Source organism: Pelodiscus sinensis, chromosome 1, assembly GCF_049634645.1.
Source record: "Pelodiscus sinensis isolate JC-2024 chromosome 1, ASM4963464v1, whole genome shotgun sequence".
Taxonomy (NCBI): Eukaryota; Metazoa; Chordata; order Testudines; family Trionychidae; genus Pelodiscus; species Pelodiscus sinensis.
The window spans coordinates 221237896-221260214 of record NC_134711.1 but is presented as its reverse complement, the minus strand read 5'-3'; the positions used below and the strand labels follow the sequence as shown (position 1 = coordinate 221260214).

At 37.7% G+C, this 22319-nt stretch overlaps 1 long non-coding RNA gene across 1 annotated transcript in view; it reads right to left on the bottom strand.

Moving 5' to 3' along the window:
- Positions 1-493: 493 nt before the first annotated feature.
- The window catches only part of LOC142827027 (uncharacterized), a 29270-nt gene continuing 7444 nt past the window's right edge, over positions 494-22319 (bottom strand). The window contains exons 4-5 of the long non-coding RNA XR_012901389.1: positions 7949-8086; positions 494-609 (exon numbers count right to left, since the gene is read on the bottom strand). This is a non-coding gene — a long non-coding RNA (uncharacterized LOC142827027). The remainder of the gene's footprint in view (positions 610-7948; positions 8087-22319) is intronic.

Below are 22319 nucleotides of genomic sequence, written 5' to 3'. Positions count from 1 at the left end.
GTTAAAGTCATTGGTACATTGATTTGCTGGAGCATCCCACTCTTTATTCTTAAACAATTCACTAAGTGCAACCATGACCCAGGCTCTGTTCATATTTGAGTGCTATTCTGAAGGTCTTTGTGAACATTATTAGTAAACGGCTCTTTTAACTATAAAGTATATTTCCCATCTTATTAACTGCAACACAAAATACTGATACAATTTAGAGCTACAAGAAGCTATTTTCTTCAAATGTAAAGTTTGACAAACAACTCCTTTTCTCGTTAATTTTTGTTGGGTAATGTCTATTGAAATATATTTTAAAGGAGTGTTAGACATGAGTCTTATCATTCACCTTTTGGAGTAACATAAAGCAAATCAGTAGAGATTATTGTGAAGGAAGGAGCAGCTGACTTGCGAGAACCTTTGGTAGATAAATCTTTCCCCTTGTTCTTTTTTTTTTCTTTTCTCACAATGAATATGTGAATGGAAGGAAGAAAAAGAAGAAGTCCAATTCCAATCAACACATTTATTGGACTCTTCTTTTATTGGACAGCGTCTTCAATTAACCAGAGGAGTAATGTGGTAGAAAGTCCAAGTATTGATGCACATCTCAGCAAGCAGCAAATGCTTGAAAAAGAAAATACAAAATCAGCAAATAAAGACCTGAAGGTATCATGGTTGTAGTATCCTGTGCTAATAACATATGTGAAACATACAAGGTTCCAGAGAACATTTAATGGCAGCTTCTCATTGACAGCATAAAAAGGAAAATGAAGAATCAAGAATGCCTCCATGATTATGGCATAATAATCTTCATAGCATGACAACATGGGCAGAAATTATGGTAAGACATTAAACAATCAATTGCTCAGTTTTATTTAAAGAATTAGCCAATACTTCTTAACATAGTGGCAAATAACTGCCTCACATTGCTGTACAGCTGCAGTAATAATGGGAAAAGTATTTGTTGTGCATTTTTTAAAAATTATACTGTTCCCTAAACACCACCCCAAACTCTTTCTTTAAATTAAACAGATTGAGCTCTTTAAGCATGTTTTCCAATCTTTCAATCATTGTCATGGGGCTTCTCTGAACCCTCTCCAATTTATAAGTGTACTTTTTGAACTATGGACACCAGGCATGGAATCAGTATTCCAGTTATAGTAGGACCTCACATCAATTCTACTAGGGACATGCGTTAATAACCTGATCCAACTCTCAATGAAGTCAGTGGAAAAGGTTTCACTGTATTCAGAGATAGTTGCACTAGGCCCCCATATGCACAAAACATCCAGAAACAGGTATAAATAATATTAATGAATGAAAACCTACAAAAGCAAAATAAACTCTGGAGAACGTTGCATTTATATATGTTTTGAAAAGACACAGATTTAGAATTGCAAGTTGCGAATTCTAAAAAAGATAAGATGGAACTGTCAATGCTGTTCCTTTCCTAGGTACTCATTAGTCACTTAGGACCACTAGGTCTGTTTTATATACTCTGCTGTCAATACAGCAACTCTAAATAAATGAGATAATTAGAATAGAGAATGAGATATTTTAACTTTTGAAAAGAGTTCTCAAAGGAACAATGTTGTTTTATACGATTAAAATATTGAGACTGTTACTGGAAAGTTACACCAGGTTTTTTACACTTGTGAGTATTGAAAACATGATAGAAAAAGGGAATGTGTGTCAGCCAAAATTTGTTTGTTTGTTTTGCTCTAATAGAAATCTACATTAGTGTCTAGTACCCACTGGCAGTGTTGATTATGAACAGAACATGTAGTACTGCCATTCTTGGACTAATATGTTATGAATGTCTTACCACAACAGCAACTTCCCATCATGTCTTATTAGTCTCGCAGCATGTTGAATTAACTGGTATTCATTAATATGATTTGAAAGTCACTAATAGGATGAAGCTTTTGTCTTCTATTACTGTTAAAAATATTAATGTGACATAATAGTGATGTGACATGATGGAAAATTGCTAATATTGTAGAATGTATCTCTCTCTAACTCCTCTCCTTAAGTGGAACAAATTTGGGTACAGCTAAATCTGTACTTTTTCAGTACCATATTCAAATGCACATAGTGGAAGAAGAGAAAGAAGCAGGAGGAAGAGACACTAACATTCCATTTTGGGCCCCGTTATTTGTTTGCCATTGTTTCTATGTTTGAAATTCATGATTTTTCTGCAGTTGAGTTCAAATAAATCAGATCAGTTTTTATATAACAAACATAACTGCCATTCTTTTGAAAAAAACAGAAAGAGGAAGAATTATTGATATTGCTTATAAATAGAGCTGCAATAATAATGGCTTTTTCCAGCTCTTTGGCAATTCTGAGAAGTTAAAAAATGGTTTGGGGTAAACCAAAAATAAGCTTGTATCAGACAAAATATTTTGTTTAGACAGAATTAAAGCCTTTTTTTAATTATTTTGACCATTTTTAAAAGGAGGGTTTAAATATAATTAAAGGTATTTTTTAAACAAAAACAGTTTTAAACAAAAAATGAAATGTTCATTCTGAAAGTGTTGAAACAAGATGTTTGATTTTTCAGATTTCTAATTTTTTTACTTACCCAAAACAATTTGGCAAAGAATTCACAAAATATCTTGGTATTGCCAGATTTGCATTTTCCACTGAAATCTGCATTTAGCTCTACTTATGATTTCTAATGCATTGTCTTTTGTCATCCATATGAAAATCCACTCCAATCTGGCATGTTATAACCCTTCCAATAATTGCAATTTGCAAATGTGCCATTGGGATTTCTTAAATAATAGTGTAGACCAAAGATTCTGTCTACAATGAACATGTTGCAGTCTATAGCTGAGCAGACTCTCCTTGAAATTGCAGCTCTGAGTTGATGCAGCCCCCTTCAGGTACACATCTAGGTACCTGAACTTGTTATCAGGGAGACTGTGTCTCCTTTGCTTTCAATGACCCTGCTGCTGGGTCCAGCTAGCATGGAGGAGAAAGCTGCCTCACTCAAATGCAATGGGGATATGAGAAGAACAGTTCAATAGTGCACTTTGATTTAGCAAATTTCAAGAGGAATATAACAAAGTGTGCTAAGGAACTTTTAATGCATGTCAGCAGCATTCACATGGACAGTTACTTCATGGCAAGCTAATGTGAAGTAGATTCACACCCGAGCTTCCCAAAAAATAATTATTTGTGTAAACAAGTCTCACCTTTCCTCTACTGTTAGTCTTTATCTGTGAAATCCTCTGGCAAAATGTCTCATTCCTCCTAAGTGCTGCTCGATGTAGAAGATGGCAGCCTGTTACTATTATCAGTTATTCCATTAGCTCAAGTGGCAGAAAACAGTGGCCCTAAAAGTACCAGCATGGCTGATCACACATGTGAGTATCAATCAGATGCCACAAAATGGAATTTCTCAGAAAGGGAGCTGTGTTAGTCTGTATCTGCAAAAACAACAAGGAGTCCTGTGGTACCTTAAAGACTAACAGGTTTATTTGTGTAGTAGTTTTTGTGGGTCAAAACCACCTTTTCAGATAAAACTGACAAAGTGATTTTGATCCTCAAAAGTTTATGCACTAATTTAGATGCCACAGATTTTTCCTCAATGAAATTTCTGTATTTCTAATTTGTTTTTGTTTTTAACCTTGGCTATTGCAAACACAAAAATCTACATTACAAGAACATTGTTAAGGTTCTAATGCCGAAGACTTAACAATTAGAAAATGCCTAAGTAAGAATTTCTGTGCACCTTAAGTCTCTGTCCCTATGCTTAACATTACAGTAGGGCAGAGGATAGCAATTCAGTCTTTTGTCAACTTCAAGGTTTAGAAATCTGTTTCCATTCATACTGGAACAAAACCACACTTTTCAAACAATTCACAAAACAGATTTGTGTTGAAGTGTCCATTTTCAGATCAGAAAGGCCATCTCTTCAATTCCCTGCTTCTTTTTGAACAGATTCCACCTTGGGCCTCAAAAATCTTCCCACAAACATGTCATTAAAATTGATACATCTCAGTAAAACCTTTTGTTTTGACAAAACTTCATAGTACATATTCATTTTTGAAGGGATGTTGTTGTCCTGTCTCACAACAATTATACTATTTGATGGAGTTTTAGAATGAATTTGATGAATCTGATGACTCATATGACCCTTTCCTAGGGCTTGAGACCAGATTTCATATCCAAAAAGCATCATAGTAAGGACAATATTATGTTCAAAAGTTAAGGCAAGTCTTAAATCCTCTTGGTCCTGTCTCAATTGATTTTCATTCCTGCAGCAGGGCCTGTCTGCAATCTCATGATAGTGGATGTTATTTTCCAAGATGCTTTGATATTGATTTGAGGCTCTTTTATCTTTCAACCATTTACTTTAGCTAATATTTTCCTGGATATGGCATCAATACCCTACACCATTGTCATTCCTACTTGAGTTTTCAATCTTCCATCTTTGGCCAAATCATTAGCTTCCTCTCTCCCATATATAACAATGTATGACAGAACCCATTGAAAAGTTAATTAATGGTCTTGCTCTCTGACGGTCTATTTCTCCTTATGAATTAAACTCATGCCAGTATCCTAGTTTCTCATAAAGCAGCCAAAGATCACTGCTTGCGAGTCAACAAACATCACAACATCCAGCTCTGTTTCTGCTCTGTTTATTTTTTGCAGTGCAGTAAGAATGACTTTCATTTCAGCCATATAATCAGGGCTGATATAAGCCAAACTAACTCTATTTTTTGTACTCCTTCTGTTAGGCCATGCAATAGAAACACCACAACCACCATTCCTGAAGGATTTGTCTGACAAATCAGCAGAGAGCACATAAGTCTGTTAAAGGAGTGTTATTAGGATAAATGTATTAGTGATTTGAGGCACTCAGAAACTAAAGTAATAGGAACCTTATAAGTACCTAAAATAGACAGATAAAAGAGAACATTATTAACTGTTTAAATTAAGCTCCCTGATTTGGACCAATAGTAATTTTAATCTCTCAATTTGCTGTCAGAATAATGATAGTGCCTTTGATTTTCTAGTGCATTGCTGAGTGCAATTACCACTTAATTAGGACTGAACAGGGCTACTTTAATTCCACATTGAACGTTTTCTCTGTGTGAGTGCTAGGACCAAAAGGAAGTGGGCTGTTACGACCTCTCCCAGGATACAAATATGTGTACTTTTGTAGGGAAATGTTTTAGTCAACAGATTTTGGGCCCTTCTTATTATTAGATTAGTATTTATTGTTTGTATTGCTATAGTACTTAGGAACTCTAGTCAGAAGCCAGGACCCCAGCACTAAACACAGATAGAACAAACAGAAGATCCCTGCCCCTGAAAGCTAACAATCAAGTAACCTGCTAGTAACAAAATGCTGTGATGACCACTAGTTTTTCTTTAAAAAAAATAAATAAATACAGCTTTCCATTGGTCAGAACTCATCTATCTTCAGAAACATTGCCACTCACGGCTAATTTGCTGCTTGATGAAGGTTGTTATCCAGGCAGTAAGACACAATTTAAACCATAATGACCTTTTTCCTATAGCCTATGGACCAATGGTTCTGGCAACTCCAAAACATCTGGATGGAGACAACTTTTAAATGATGAATAGCATAATTATTGACCAAATGGAAATTGAAAAGTCTGCAGTAAACATTCAAAGATGCATTCCACATGTGGGCATGGGGAAAATGAGATAAAACTTCACATTGTTGTGAAATGTGGTCACTGATAACCTTTATTTGAGCTACTGGTGTGGAAAAAATCATATCATTGTGAGTGGGTACAAATTCTAGAACACCTGATTCTGAAGACCAGACCCTGTGACTCGCTAGTGTCATTGAAGTACCAGAGCAGTACCAGAGCAATGGGAAGTGACTTTAAGGCATGGCTGATGTAAAACAGGCAAAACCCATTTTACAACAGCTGCTTCTGGTCTTTCTTTCCCACACCTACAGGACAATTGTGCCATTCTGATGCATGGAGGATGCTTCCAGGTGTGGAGTATGATGTAGTCTGCCAATTTCTAGTTGGTGGAATAGTCCCCATGCTAGCGTTCCAGCTGTTGTAAGTAGGATGTGAGTAGCACTGCAGATGATCTAACTTGCTTTAGTGGCCAGATTAAGTTAAGGAGAGGCAGCAAGGTGGCTCTGAGCAACCTTGCTCCCTCTATCTTTTCAACAGAGATGGGGATTGAGCCCTTAGAAATACTTGGGAATAAATGAATTAAGTTGAATACGAAGAAGGTTTTCGAATGACAAAGAAGGGATCTTATCAGCATCTCTTGTACCCATACTGAGAAAGGGTGCTAGCATCAGCCCAACTTATTAACATTTTAATTAATTCACAGATATTACAAGAAAGCATGAATGAAGTATAACAATATTTTGCTTCTACTTTTAGTGAAACAGTCACAGCACTGATCTCTTTTCTCATTACCATTTATTCTGGCTGAAGTGTTTGTATGATACATGATACAAGTTTTATGAAAGTTTCTCATAGACGCTTGCATGCACCAATAAACAGATAACAAACGGAAACTGCATCATGACAGAGGTGAATCAAAGGGTTTATTTGATTCCGCAAAAACATCTTGAGATCTTCCGCAAAAATGTCTTGCACAAGAGCGCTTCCACAATGCAAAAGCGCATCAGAAAAGCAATTCACTTTTGCACAAGAGAGAGTCCAGACTGCACGGATGCTCTCTTGCAAGAAAGTTCTGATTGCCATTAACAGAATGGCCACCAGGGCACCTGTGCTTCTTTCGATAGGCTATTTTTGTGAAAAAAAACCCTGTTTCCCATCCACACACCTTTTTGCACAAGAGCTCTTATGCAAAGAGGCTTATTCCTCATAGAAAGAGGAATAACTATTATGCAAAAACCCTTCTTTTCTTATTTACTGTAAATTTACTTGCTCAAAAACATTTTGCGCAAAAACTCTTCAGTCTAGACGTATCCCTACATAATGTATTTTAACCTCTTAACTGTACCCATATACATATGCTGTATGGGCATTTAAATGGCAATGAGAAAAATCTCACACCAGAGCATGAGAGCTTTTCTTAGAGAAAAGAAAAGACTTTAACTGGTCAGATAGTACTTAATTCCTCAGATACATACATTATTTATACCTACATCTAACATTGTCAAACAGCACAGAAGCATTTTATTTTTATTGTTATTGCTATTTTTCCACTGATATTTTCAGTTCCTTTCTTTTGTGCTTTTCCATGTGTTGTACATGACAGTATGCCAATTTGACCATGCTGTCTTAAGGATCTACTCCTGTCTAAAGGTGAGCACCAAGAACCTAACACACAGCCCTTCAGAATCAATGGGCTTTTGCTCAGTTCCTAAATTCAGTGACATAGTGAGAAACATGGATTAAAATGGTGGCATTTTTTGGTAAAATATTTCACTGAAATTTCAAAACTCAAAACATTGTACTCAGCTGTAACTGCGGGTGAGGTTTGCTTGTCTTTCTGGAATGAAAAGTTTTACCAAAACTTAAAGTGAAACCAAACCAGCTCACTAATCCAAAGATAGTGAAATGTTCCTGATTGCAGTGTAAAGGATTTCACTTGATCACATTTCTCTGCAAAACCAGGATAATTCAGAAGCACTGTAGTCTCCTGCTCGAGTTTTCTAACAGGTTCCCTTCCAATATGCAGTGTTAATAAGAGAGTATTGGGCCCAGAGTATCCAGACTAAAAGTTTAGGAAAAGACTTTTAAAGGATGGAGGTAAAATAAGACAAGGCCACATGTATGGTATGTTGAAAACAAGCATTTCATTTTGATATCTACTGAGGCCCCCTCCCCCAGGCCCTCTGATTCTTCTCAGGAACAGGGGGAAAAATCCACATTATTGACATGGATCAAATCAAACTACATGAAAATGCAAATTATTTCAGAGACACTGGAATAAATCCCGTTGATGAAATCCAATATACTGAAACTTTTGAAATAACCACCTTGCATATCAGGTACTGATCATGGCTTCCCCAGAGGATGGAGTGTGCCTCTGCATATTTCACTTTGATTCTTCTTTGGCACAAATTCAAGAATAATGCACAGAGACTTGGCATCTGTTAGCCAAGCTGAATGTATCCCTGTCCAGACAGAAACAAATCAAATGAAAATGCAACTTTAAAGACAGAAGCTGATCACTGAAGATTTTGCAAAAGCAGAACTGTGTCATGTAGCAGGTCAGTTGCATGCCCCCGGAAGGAGGTTATTCACGGTAAAAATAGCACTTGCTCCCAGTAGCTGATATCCCATGGATTTTTGCAAAGCAGACAGGATTTTTCTAGGCTCCAAAGTTTAAAAAAAAAAAAAAAAAAAAAAAGGTAGACATAGTTATTAAGAGTGTTGCTGAGCTGTGTAAACAGAGTCATTACAAGTGCTGCAGTACATGTGCAGGTGTCAGCAAGTAATATAAATAGCATGTGCTAGAAGGAGTCCTAGAGGCAGCAGTAAGACATCATAGATATTTTGTAAAACTATTTTTGAAAGATTATTTTTAAAACACCACAGCATTTCTAAAGTTATCTGAGCGTGACTACTGAGGATAAATAAAAAATATAGCATTTGCATTTGCATAATGTCCAACTTATGCAGGCACATTTTGCCTCTTGCAATAAGATTTTATGCATTGATTTCAATGATACCAGGATTTAAATCCAAAGTCATAGGCTGCCACACTGCTGGGGATATCAGTGGGACTAATGTGTTTGTCATAAATGCTATGTTCATTTTGGCTTCATTAAGTGAACCATTAAGAGCAGAGACAAGTGGTTACATACTTTTATTGCCTCCCATTGTTTTCTTCTGCAGATCAACAAGACTGTCTTGTGACTTTGGTTATAGTGTTAGCTTTAATACCAGTTTATGATGGTTTGGAGTTCCATGTTAACTTTTAAACTAAGTGGGTGTGAGGTTTTCCCTAAATCTTAAAAATGGACTATGGTTGCTTTCAGTGCTAGCAACATAATTAAATGTGGAAAAAAAACACGACAGTTGGCGCCTCCAAATTATTATTAAATTTTGTGGTGTTATGCAAAATAACAGTAAGATATGAATAACAAAACTGTAAACTCAAAGCACCAATAAAGTTAGTAGGGTTGCCAAGCCCTCCACCCCCTTGCATTCTGCCCCAATCCCTGGATTGTCCTGAACTGTCCAAGAATTTATGTAATCTGGCAGGCCAGAAACCATGAATTTTCAATGACAGTTCACTCCCTGGTTCAGGAATGAGCTATGTTGGAAGTGAAGAAATTCATAGACACATTAAGAAATCTGGTTCTCTAAAGACAGTCACTCAAATACCACAGGATATGTGCAGAAATGAAAAGCTGGAATATAAACCTTAACACACTTAAAACTACCTACACCAAACAAGGACGCTCATGGAGTGTACCACCTGCTTCAGTAAGGTGAGAGAATGAACAAACAAAGCATTGACCCCCTCCCATCATTGTCACCTACAACTCCACACTGAAATCCATTTGAAGTATCATCAGACATTTACAATCTGTACTTAATGATGACCACATTCTGAAAAAAAAAGTTCCTAATTGTCTTTTATCTGGTCCTCGAGTAATCCCCCAACCTTGCCACGCTCAGTGTCAGAAACAAGCTCTCCACAGAAAAGACTGAGCAACCCTAAACAGCACCATATCTTGTCATAAGAACAGATGAAAAACCTGCAGACGTATCTCCACTGCTACAACACCACAAGACACTTGTCAAGATCCATTGGTCTTACATTTGCCTATCAAAATGCGGTGTATTTCATCCAATGCATGAAACTCCTTAATAACTTTTTAACTTAAACAACAAATGGTCTGGTAACACTTTATAGACTAACCAAACATGTAGATGGTATCATGAGCTTTTATGGGCACACGAAAGCTCATGATACCATCTACATGTTTGGTTAGTCTATAAAGTGCTACCAGACCATTGTTGTTTTTAAGTTTGTCCTGTACAGACTAACTTGGCTACCACCTGAAGCTTCCAAATAACTTTGTGAGTGAAACCTGATGATCTGTACCTTCTTGAATGAACTCACACAGAAAAAAAAAGATAAACATAATATTGTCTGTTGGTGAACATTTTTCAAAAAGTGATCACTCCATATCAAGCCCCTAAATCATCTTCCTTAAAGGAATTCCAAATATAAGCTTGGGAATTTAAATTTATAACTCTGCCAGACACCAAACCTCACGGGCCAATAGACAGACTTATGTCTCCTTACTACAATTTGTAACCTACTAACTCTCCTTTGTCCTAAAACTGCGGTTATTAATACTTCTCTTAACTTCAACTGGTCTTCTGAATCATGTATTAATCTATTATGCTTAATAATCTGCCCATTTTATATTTATCTTTGATACATAGATTACTTTTTCTAGATCTGAAAACTCTGTGTAGCTCAAAACTTTGTCCCTTTCACCAACAGAAGTAGTTCTAATAAAGGATATTACCTCATATACTTTGTCTCTAATATCCCAGGAATACCATGGCTACAGCACTGCAAACAAATCTATTATGGTCATTTAAATGTCCACACTGTTAATCATTTCATTGATGTTCTTAATGTGCAACATCCAATGGTCAGAATGGGTTTGATCCTCTCTGGTGTTGATCCAGGAAATCCTTCAGGGACACATTTCCAAAGATGTTTAGGCACCTAGGGAGTACAGATAGATGGATAGAGAAATTTTCAAAAAATGCTTGAGCAGGTTGGGCACCTAATTCACATTGAAATCAACCTGCTTAGAAGCATTTGAGATGTAACTAGAGTAACTCTAGTAGGGAATTTCCATTCAGGATGATTTAATATCTTCTTATTACATCAGTAAGGTCTGCTTTAAAATTACACATCTGTCTCTCAATATACATGCATACATATGAATAGAAATTTCCCTTTTCCCTCTCTGACTCCAGAAGGGTAATTTTTGATGTTACATTGTATAAAAATTGGCAGGTGACAGATGGCTGCCTTTTGAGTTTGTTTGGTTTTGCTAATCCAGTTGCCATTATTTTCACAATGCATCTGTTGCATCTGAAGCAGGGGTGACTGAGACTTTGGGACTCTTAATATTTCATGAGATTCCACAGTCCTGATGTTATCAGCATTCTGCCATTTCAAACAGAGAATGCAGCAGGTGCCCAACCTGCTAAGACATAGAAAATTTCCCTGACCATCTATCTGCACTCCTGAGTGCCTAAATATTTCTGAAAATCTGCCCCTGAAGGCTTTACTGGATTGGGATGCAGTGGGCCAACACCACAAAGTTTCCAAAATGCAAGTGACATCTTGGTAATCAATTAAAATGATATCAAAATAAGACTTTTGATCTTTAACAAAAATCAAGGAATTATAGCTGTGGGTAGCAATAAAAAGTATGCAGATCAGCTGTCTTATTACACTCATTACACCTACCTGTGTGAAAGGTGTCAACACAATCATGAACATTAATAACAACCTTCTGAAATGAGCAAGCCAATCACACAACTTCTTTACGTGTTTTTTAATCCCTCTAAGCTTTTTACAGATTATTTTCATGAAGTTTGCTGTAGTAGTAATTGTACATATTGACTCTTTTGTAAACCCTAACAGCTATTAAAAATAGACTCTACAGGAACTTTGCTAGAAATATTGTCGAATTGCATCAGATGAGATTTTAATAGTACACGGATTTATCAGAATTGGTGTATGCATGCATATATGCAGCTTTGACTTCAAATAACTATCTTCTGTACTAAGAGCCAAATTACAACATTTAAGCAGTGTTCAGTGTAGGGTTTAAAAATGGAAACAAGAAGGGGGAAAGGTGGAGATATAACTCAGTGTTTCTTAACCATTGGTAAGAGAACCCTTAGGGGTATTTGAGAGAAGTCTGGTGGGTAAGTCAACACAGCTGAAATTTGGAGAAAACTGATTTTTTGTTTTAAGTTTTACAGCATTTTATTATTTTTGTGCTTTTTACAGCCAAAAATTTCATCGCCCACCCGGCTACGATTAAGTTGTTTAAACAAATGTGTTGCACTGGTAGAAAAAAAATTGTGTGTGAGAGGTGCTTATAATTTTTTTTAAAGGGGTACTTCATAAGAAAAGGATGAGAAACACTGATATAGCTTACCAGAGCCTGTGAGAGAAAAAGGAGATCTAGAAAAATATGTTCCATGGATAACTATTTATAGTCAAGTGATATCACTTGATTATGTCTGCAGAAGCTTATGTTGTTCTGACAGGATGAGGTCCACGTTTTCTTGTCTATACCTACGAAACCTAAACTCTGATTGTATTAGATGTTACAGGCTTTCAGGACCCATATACTTTCAAAAGGAGGATTGTGTCATGGGATCGACCCAGATTATTTAACCATTATGATTTTTCACAGCTCTTATTAGTTTTCAGGAGAACCATTTGAGACACTCTGGCCAAATGCATATAGAGACACAGGTTGTGGACTATGAGCTCTGTTCCTTGGACATCCGATAGTTCTATATGTCAGACTATACATCTACGTCTATGTCTAGACTGCAGTTTTTCCTGGAACATCGGAGGTATCCCAGAAAAGCTCTGCCATGTGCAGGGAACGTATCTGCTTTTTCAAAATAATTTCTGAAAAAAGCAGGTGCATTCTTTCGGCATCCCTATATTCCTCTAGGTGAGAGGAATAAGGGATGTTCTAAAAGAGAAGGTTTTTTTCCCAAAATTTGGCCCTGTGTAGACTGGCCAAATTTTGGAAAAGTCTCTTAAAAAAAAAAGCAGGAAAAGTTATGCAAATTGCAGTTTTCAATTTGCATATCTTTTTCTGATAAAACTCTGCAGTCTAGACATAGCCTAAGTGTGTCTGGCCAGATGAGATATCCATACTGACAGAGTTCTCAGTTTACCTGGTAGCGGCTTCAGGGATTGTATTTGTTGTGATGAATGAAGTCACTGATAAATATCACAGTCAATTTAGGATTTGCTGTTAAATAAAGAACCAGCATCTGACTTTCATGCATCTCTTCCCAGAATTTGTGGAGTGAGCAGATCTAGAGATTATCAGAAGTAGGTTTATTCCTTGTCTTCCACTGTTGTATGACATTCCTGTTTATGAAGACCTGCAAACAATTCTATCCCAGATTAAGAATGTGGGAAGATCCTGACAAATTCATGAATATATTTTTAAAATTTGCTCAAATATACAACTTCCAAAAATAGTAACCAGATGCCTCATGTCAACTTTTGTCAGTTCACTAAGGCTACACTAGGGGTACATCTAGACTACATGGCTCCGTCTACGGAGCCATGTAAATTAGTGTACTCAAAAAAGGGAAATGAAGCGGCGATTTAAATAATCGCCGCTTCATTTACAACAAAATGGCTGCCATGCTGTGCCGATCAGCTGCTGGTGGCACAGCACGGTAGCCTGGACACTCCGCAGTTGACAAGTGAAGCCCTTGTTGACCGTCCCGGTAAACCTCATTCCGTGAGGCATAATGGGGCTGTCGACAAGGGATTCCCTTGTCAACCACGGAGCATCCAGACTACCATGCTGTGCTGCCAAGCAGCTGATCGGCACAGCACGGCAGCCATTTTGATATAAATAAAGCAGTGATTATTTAAATTACCGCTTCATTTCCCTATGTCTAGAAACCTAATCTACATGGCTCCATCGATGGAGGCATGTAGTTTAGACATACCCTAGGAGATTATTTTGAATTTACTAAATTCAATTTCTGGGCACCTGATTTTACAAATTTGAAGTACCGTGTCCTCACTATGGGGAAGAATTGAATGTAGTCCAAGGTAGGCTCTGTTAATGTGGACATGCTACCATGGACTCAGAGCCCCAGAAAGAACTCCAGTGAGCCATGGGAGCACCAGAGCATCTGTGCTAGTGTTATTTTGGACTAACTAGTTCAGGAATATCATTATTCCTTATGGGCTGGTGTACGCTAAGATTTGCAACTTCAGCTACGTTAATTGTGAAGCTTAAGTCAAAGTATCTCAACTTGAATTTTGGCACTGTCTACACTGTGGGAAGTCAAAGGGAGAACACTCTCCCTTCAACTTAACTTACTCCTTGTAGAAGCAGGACCACCGGCATTGACAGGAGCGCCCTCTCACTTTGAATTAGCATCTCTTCACTAGACCCACTAATTCAAACCCCAGAAGACTGAGTGCAACTACATCAATCTTATCTGCACTATAGACACGGCCCATTAAAAGCAGGACTATAGAGTTTGAATTCCAAGGCCCCTTATTCCTAAATAACAGACTTGGTAGTGTGAACGCATCGCTTTCTAATTTGATGTTGGGGGGCTAATTTCAGACTAAGGTCCTAGTGTAGAACAGGCCTATGTTAGGCCAACCCCCAGAGGTTTGGCAGAATGAGACATCCCACTTGAACAAAACTTTTCCAGCTAACGTAAGTCCACCATGATTACGAGAGATAAAGAGCACTGGTGTCCTCTGGCCCTCACTCTTTTAGTTCTTGTGGAATGAGCTCTACAATTAAAATTGTACTGAACACACACACACATTCATTACAAAGGCAAGATGTTCCTGTGAATGACCGAATGCAGTTGAGAATAATTTTAAAACAGTCTTGTATGCAAAAGTGTTGCCAGTGAGTCTTGGTTGAGTTTTAGTTGCAATGCAATATGCTGATGCTTGTCTCATAGATGGCCAAGACCTTTTTCCTCTGCTACTTTCAATTAATGCCAAAGCTTTCCCACTAGATAGATCTTCGAAGTTAAAAAATGTGTTATTTTGCTGCATCTTTTTCTAATGAATATTCATCCAGTCACCTCCTTTGCCATCTTTGTAGCAAACCACCTGATAAACCTGCTTAATTAAATAAAGTTCAGAAGCAGCTTCTCTGGCCCTTGACAGCTGCTGTCCAATGAGATGCATCCAAAAAAGATAGACATGCTGAATTGTGGAGATTGTACAGTATGACCTAGACAGCTTTTCAGAGAAGACTAATGGAAAGTCGCAGCAGCATCATTTTCTTATTGATGTTCTATTTTTCAGCTGCTATCACATATTCCTTATTGCAGCCTCTGCATTTCTGTCATGTTCACAGAGAACATGGATTCCTGAATCGCAGTCATATAGGCTCAGCTTTCCAAATGGAAGTCAAGGGGATGAGTCATTGCAACAGAATGAGTTCAGCTAAATAAAATGGGATTACATGGTGCCTTTAGGCATAGCCATGCATGTGGTGCAGTTGTATAAAAGTTGCCTTCCCTAAAGGAACACTGGCATGTCAAATGAACATAAAATTATATTCAAGTGTCACCTTGCACCCATTTTGTTTAAATCCTCTTATTACCTCTTGGGTAAAAACTACTTGATTGTAAATAGAGATTTCTTATTATAAAATACACTCCCCATGGTACCAGAAGAGATCAGCTAACAGCACTAGTCCCCGGTAAGTGTCTTAAAAATCAATGAAAAATGGAACACGATAATAACAAATCTAATTCAGAATGTGAATTCATGGTACTTCACTGAATTTAATTAGGTAACATAGCAGTATTTGATCAGTTAGTTTTGTAGCCAATTACTTTGATAAGACTCAAGTATCCAATTCATGAAGCTCCTTCAGCAGGCATGCAAAAGTGAAAAGAAGAATTTATAGTAGCTGCGAAGATAAAGATTACTCACATTCAAGCAAAAATCTCAATTATATTATAAATATTGAAAAGCAACAGGCTTTCATGTTAATATTCAAAATTTCCATAACATATAAACACTTGTTCCTTGAAATTACTCTACTGCTTTTATAAATAGTTATTTTTTTAAATAAAAATCATTAAGAGATTAGCTAGTGCAGAGTATTAATGAAGCAGATTTTTATTTAGATTAGACAAAAAGGATTTAAATGTGATTTAAACTACATGGATGTGATCTAAATCATGTTTGATTCAATGTAAATCTCTGGCCTTAACAGGTCTTAAATGACAAATTTGGACATCTTAGTTTTGTCCAATTTGACATGGGCTCCCATTGCCACATTATTTGACATGCTTTTAAAATTCTGTTTTATTCAGGAATAGTATAGCTGCTGATGTCTGAATTAACAGGTATATCAGCAGAGGAAAGAACATTGATGGAAAGCATTTTTATCAGAGATTAGTCATTAGAGAAGGTTGAGTTTTGTTTTGTTCTTTTCTCAGTTGGAGAGGGGCAGATAGTGAGTTGTTTTGTTTAATCCAACAGATGCTTGTTTTCTTTTTGGATTGTCAGGGCAGTTGTTTCATTGGATCAGGTTTTATCCCTCTCAAGCTCAATAAGGTTTATCAGAATTATGACAGATTGGATTACAGAAGTCTGCCATCTGGTGTGCTGATCATGCCACTGAACCTACCTTCCTGCCCTCTGGAGCTCCCCATCACACTGTCCTGATGGGCTAGAAGCTCTGGTCTTCCGCAGCCAAGAAACAGAGTTGGGGTAACATTCTCCCAGTGGAGTACCACAGACACTGAACCAGCTCAGTTCTGGGAGAGCTTAGCTATAGGGCTGTTGTCAGCATCTAGCAATGCAACCTCCACAAGGGACCAACACTCCAAATAAATTCATCTTACTCAATATAAAAGTTTCACCTGAGAAAGCTTATAAATTCACACTCTTTATCAATGAAATTCACTCTCTTTATCAGTGAAAAAGAGATATGCTCAGTAGTTCACATGATCACTGAGCTCCTAAAGTATCACTAATGTCCCTCATTAGCACATTTAGAATTAAAAAAACAGATTAACACTTCATATTTCTAATGTCACATACAAGAATACAAGAATGATACATGTGCAAAAATAAGACATACACATTCAAGGAATTACAGGGTCTTGAATGACAGGTTACATAACTGTTTTGCATAAAGCATCTTTGAATTATGCATATGTATATCCATACACCAATTTTTATAAAGCATAGGGGGAAGCCTCATGACAGGAATAGTTTCAGATATTGCTTTTTTGTACTTCCAGTTGTAATTTTCAATTCTGGGCTTCCTAAACGTTTCCATAGCAGTTTCCATCTCACCATATGATGGAGAGGTCATTTTGTGAACTACCTCTCCTTACTTTTGCAGTTGCAAAATATCCTTGCTGTAGCTACAGGAATTGCTACACTGAACTGTAGTATTAGGAAATTAATTATGGCTTTGTCAGCTGCCTTTAGTTCTGTAAGAGTCTGGTTGGTTGTGAAGATAATACTTCACATAGCTTCCCGTAGCTTTTCATTTCAGCTCCCCCTGTTATCTCTTCTGTTTCTCTCATATATGCTTCCCTAGTATTTGGCTCCCTTCTCCTCCGAACAGGCTATCTAGCAGTAGCTGTGGGTTTTTTTTTTTTGTTTGGGGTTTTTTTTAACCATTTCCCTGAATATTCCTCTCCCACTGGTGACTAGCAGCTCCAGTCCCTGAAGCAGCTTTTGTTTCCTCACCTCTTCTAAAGGAGCAGCTTTTAATGGAATTTGCTAGTCTTTGCAATAAAGAGTCTTGAAATCTGTAGAAGAAGCTAAGTGTAAGGAAAATGTGCCAGATCCCTGGAGATCACCAGTAATTTCTCCACAGATCACTTTTTGGGAGCCACAGTTTTAAAGAAATAGGACACATTAAAAATGTGTTTTACTACAATAACTAATCTAAGGGCTTGCTTATATGAACGCTTAGGCTACATCTAGATTACATGGCTCCGTCGACGGAGCTATGTAAAATAGTTTATTCGGCATAGTCAAAGGCGTGGGGATTTAAATAATCCCTGCTTCATTAAAATAAAAATGGCCGCTGCGCTGTGCCAGATCAGCTGATCGTCGACACAGCACGGTGGCTATTTTTATTTTAATGAAGCAGGGATTATTTAAATCCCCACTTCGACTATGCCGAATAAACTGTTTTACATGGTTCTGTCGACAGCCTTTTTTCAAAAAAAACTTTACCTGTGTCTAGACTGCTGCCACAGTCTTTCAAAAGTAAATCGAAAGAATGCGGCAGTTTTTTCAACCACGGAAAACCTCATTTTACGAAGAAGAACGCCTTTTTTCAAAAGTGCTCTTTCAAAAAAAGGCGCTATGTAATGCAAACTGCTTTTTTGAAAGAGAGCATCCAGACTACCTGGGTGCTCTCTCTCGAAAACACAGCTTGCTTTTTCAAAAGTATTGGTTGTCGTCTAGACGCTCTTTTTTGAAAGAGACTTTTTCGAAAGTATTTTTCAAAAAAGCTTCTTTTGAAAGAGGCTTGCAGTCTACACATAGCCTCGAACCAGCCGGGATTTAAAAATGGCGGCGCCCGGCTTTATGCAAATGAAGCCCGGGAAATTCAAATCCCGGGCTTCATTTGCAACTCCGTATGACTACATTACCCCTCCTAGTTCGAATTAGGGGGGTAGTGTAGACATACCCAAGGAGAGCAACAGAAAGTATCAAAAACTTGGAAAACATGACCAATGCGGCTCACAGCCACTATGAGCCCAGGGACAAGTTGTGAGGGGAGGTCTGCTCAATGCCTCAGAAGGGGTGGGGCCTCAGGTAGAAGGGGCGGGGCAAGAGACAAACAGCCCTGAGCACCACATGTGTTGTGGTGCACACCCATTCCTAGCCCTCATAGCACTATGGAGCAGCTCTCTGATGCCAGTTCAAAGGGAACCAGGTTCTAGGTGCTGCCCCAGTAGCAGAGCAGTGGCTGGTACACCCAGGCTCCCTTTGAATCGCAGGGCCATCGGACATCTACCTCCTTTTCCCCCTCCCTTCTGTCAGCTGGCCTGCCTAGGATGAAAGAATGAAAAAAAACCCTAAGTTTGTTTGAAGAGATGATTGTAACAATCTTAAAGTACATAAAAGGTTATTATAAGACGATAGTTGGTCTCCTTAACCAATGAGGTCAGGACAAGGAGTAATTGGTTTATACTGCTGTCAAGGAGATTTAGGTTAGACATTAGGAAACATTTCCGAGCTGTGAGGTTGGTTAATCATTGGAACAAATTAGCTAGGGAGGTTGTAGCATCTCTGTCACTGGAATTTTTTAAGCACAAATTAGACAAACACATGTTAGGGATGACTTGAGTAATACTTAGTCCTGCCTAAGTGCAAGAGAGTCAACTAGATGACTTACCAAGATTCTTTTCAATTCTACATTCTATTATTCTTATGTATAATGGGAGACTCCGTTTGTTTCTTAGTGCCATTACTGAATGTGTTGAAATTTGAAAATAGTAAATAAATATTATTAAATAACAACAAATACTATTACTACTAATTCTAATAATACCAGCAAATGTGCTGTGCAGAAACCATCCTCCAAAAATCCAAGCACTTTTAAGCACATCAGTGGTTAGTTTTCCTTAACCGCGGTAAATTGCACAGGGCATTGTTGACAATTTTAAGTTATGTTAACAAAATGGCTTAATTTCCTTTCCCTCACTCAGTAATCACTCATAAATACATTACAAAAAGTCTAAGTATAGTCCATAACTGGGTTTTCTAAAGAGGCCTGATTTTGGTCAGGCACTGAAAAGTTAAACAGGCACACTAATATATAATTTTTCTCCAAAACTGAGAAATGTCACACCTTAAACAATACTTGAAAGGCTGAAATTAGGAACTCCTTTCAGCAGTGAATTGTGTTATTCAATTAAGTACTTTGCAGTACAGTATTTCAGAAAAGAATTGTAAAGGGCTTCTTAACCCATTAAAAGCAAAATCAAAAACAACTGTGTGAAGTGGCGCTCCCACACTGTTGTAAAAGGGGTCAAGGAGATTGATAATAAAAAAATACATAACAGTGCCTGAAACTGTTATCATGATCACACCTTTCCCAGTAGTTTTTTAAAAAAATGAATAATTATTAATTAATTAGCTAGCATTCAGGTGTCAGTAATGAGAAGGGCAAAAACATTGAACAATGAATCGATTACAGCAGAGATGTAATCCCAAACTATTAATCCAGGGTCCCTATAACTGTCTTTAAAATGTACAATTTGACATGCCAGAATGGATAAGAAACTTCAACTTTAGCCAATCAAATGGAAATGAAGCCTGTACAATGATATGAAGCTACATAAGCATGTAGGTATATCCTTTATATACAGTTCAAGCAGATGCTCCAAAAGAATGTGAAAATGTCCCTCAGCACAAGCAGAAAGCAGATATCCTCAGCCCACCTGATGTGCTGGTATATGTACACATATGACATTCCCAATTTGCCTTGCATGCTGGAACTTGGTGTTGTATCATTTGGAGTTACAAAGTTTAGGAAGAAATCACTTGAATACAGAGAGCTGCAGCAGTTGCAGGTTTTTCCATTTTATTCCCTAACACAGAACTAACTAGAACCAGCCAAATCCGGCTGGGCTAACCCCAATAACCTAACTCAGTTACTATAACAACAACAAGATCTATCACAGCGACAATCCAATACACAACACTCAGGAACAGGATGAATGTGTCTGGGATCCAGCTGCCTGTATAAAGTTTGCTAACCAGATGTGTCCTGAATCCATTCCGGATGGAAGTACTCCCCTTTGCCCTCACAGATATTGCACAGTGTACAGATAATTATGATATGAATGGTGTTTGCCCCGATTGGAATCCAAGTAGTGTCAAGATGCTTTCAACGCACCAAGGGTTTACCTACACACAGAGCTTAATTCGAAATAAGCTACACAAAATGAGCTACATCAATTGCATAGCTTATTTAGAAATAGTTATTAATAATAATTATTAATAATAATAATAATAAATAGCACTTATTTTGAAATAGAACATTCTTCTTCTGACTTCCCTTACTCCTCAGACAATGAGGGTTAGAGGAGTAGGAGTGAGAAGTCCTCCAGCTTGACAGTATTTCGACATTATTTCAAAATAACTGCCTGCTGTGTATATGCAGACTAAGTTATTTCAAAATCACGCTAGTTATTTCAAAATAATGTTGCTGTGTAGATGTACCCTAAATGTACACTCCATTACCATTCTAAATATACTTAGTTTGAAAGTAAATTCTCTCCTCCAGGCCCACTGATGTTGGGTACACTTTAATGAGCCAAAGCAGAGAAGTAAATGTAGGTCCCCCAAAATAACAGTTGGCACTGTTTCATCCTATTATTATTTCTGGAGAATATTATCTCTTTTTCCTGTTATAAGTACAATCCTGATCTCCTCAGCATTTTGGTGTCATAGACCTTTCCCATCTTTTCTCCATTTGTATTCAGTACTGGGCCTTTAGGACCACTTGGTACATAACCCTGGGGGAATGCACACTAACCCGATGTATCCTCACCATCAAGGGCATCACTAAAGGGGATTGGACCTCAGCCACCCTCCTACAGTCTGGGATTGGGGGTGGGTGCAGATGGAAATGGTCTCAAGAACCAGTATGGCAAGTACAGGTTGGGGAAAACAACGCTTGGTTTTTAGTAGGGTTAGAGGTATACTATCTGCACATGGGATTTATATGGGCAGGACCTAGGAGAGATGGCCACAAGAATCACCATCCCTACATTGTGCAAAGCCAGTCTCCCTTCAGCACTGGGTGGAACAGGGAAATAAAATTTGTTGGAAGGGATCAGTAATACTCGGTAATCAGGCTCTGAAGGGTGGAAGATCTGTGGAAAGGGTAGGGTTTAGTTTGGGTAATTTCTCCATGCAACTAGGAAATTCCATCTATTGGATTCATATACCAGCCATCCAACAACTTAACCTAACTGGACACCTGATGGTGCCAACAAATTGGACTAAAGTAGTACCTGAGCCTACCTGGATAAAATGAGACACTTTGATACACCTGTTAAAGCAGCTCCAGGCTGAACAACATCAAACACGAATCCTGGAAGCCCAGGCCATCCAAGGTACTAATGCATTCCAATTAGCAACTAAACTGCCTGAGGATTGTGCTTGGACTGATTCTTGGACTGCACTTGGGAGTATTGGGATATGTAAGAATTAACAGGGGAATGGCTATACATTAGTGGTAAAGGGGTCCAGCCAGAACAGGCATTGCCCTTTGAGCATGTTTTTTATCCCCTTTGTTTCTACAGTTTGAAAAGGGTCCTGCCAAAGCAAGTATTATCCTTTTTAATGTATAAATATCTTCTTTCCCTCTTTTTTTGCAGCCTAGAAAGACAGATAAACACCAGCTATTCTTTTTTTGTTCTGTCTCTTACTTACTCTCATTTGCTCTGTAAAATAATAGTCAGGGTCACATTCTTTGCAATCTCTGCTGACTTGGAAAGTTTGTTGTGTAGAAAAGTGTTGATTTAATTAGAAATTCTGTAAACAATAATTAGGGGTGGGTATAATAATATTCATCACATGCTTCCTAATATTCATTGTATGAGAAT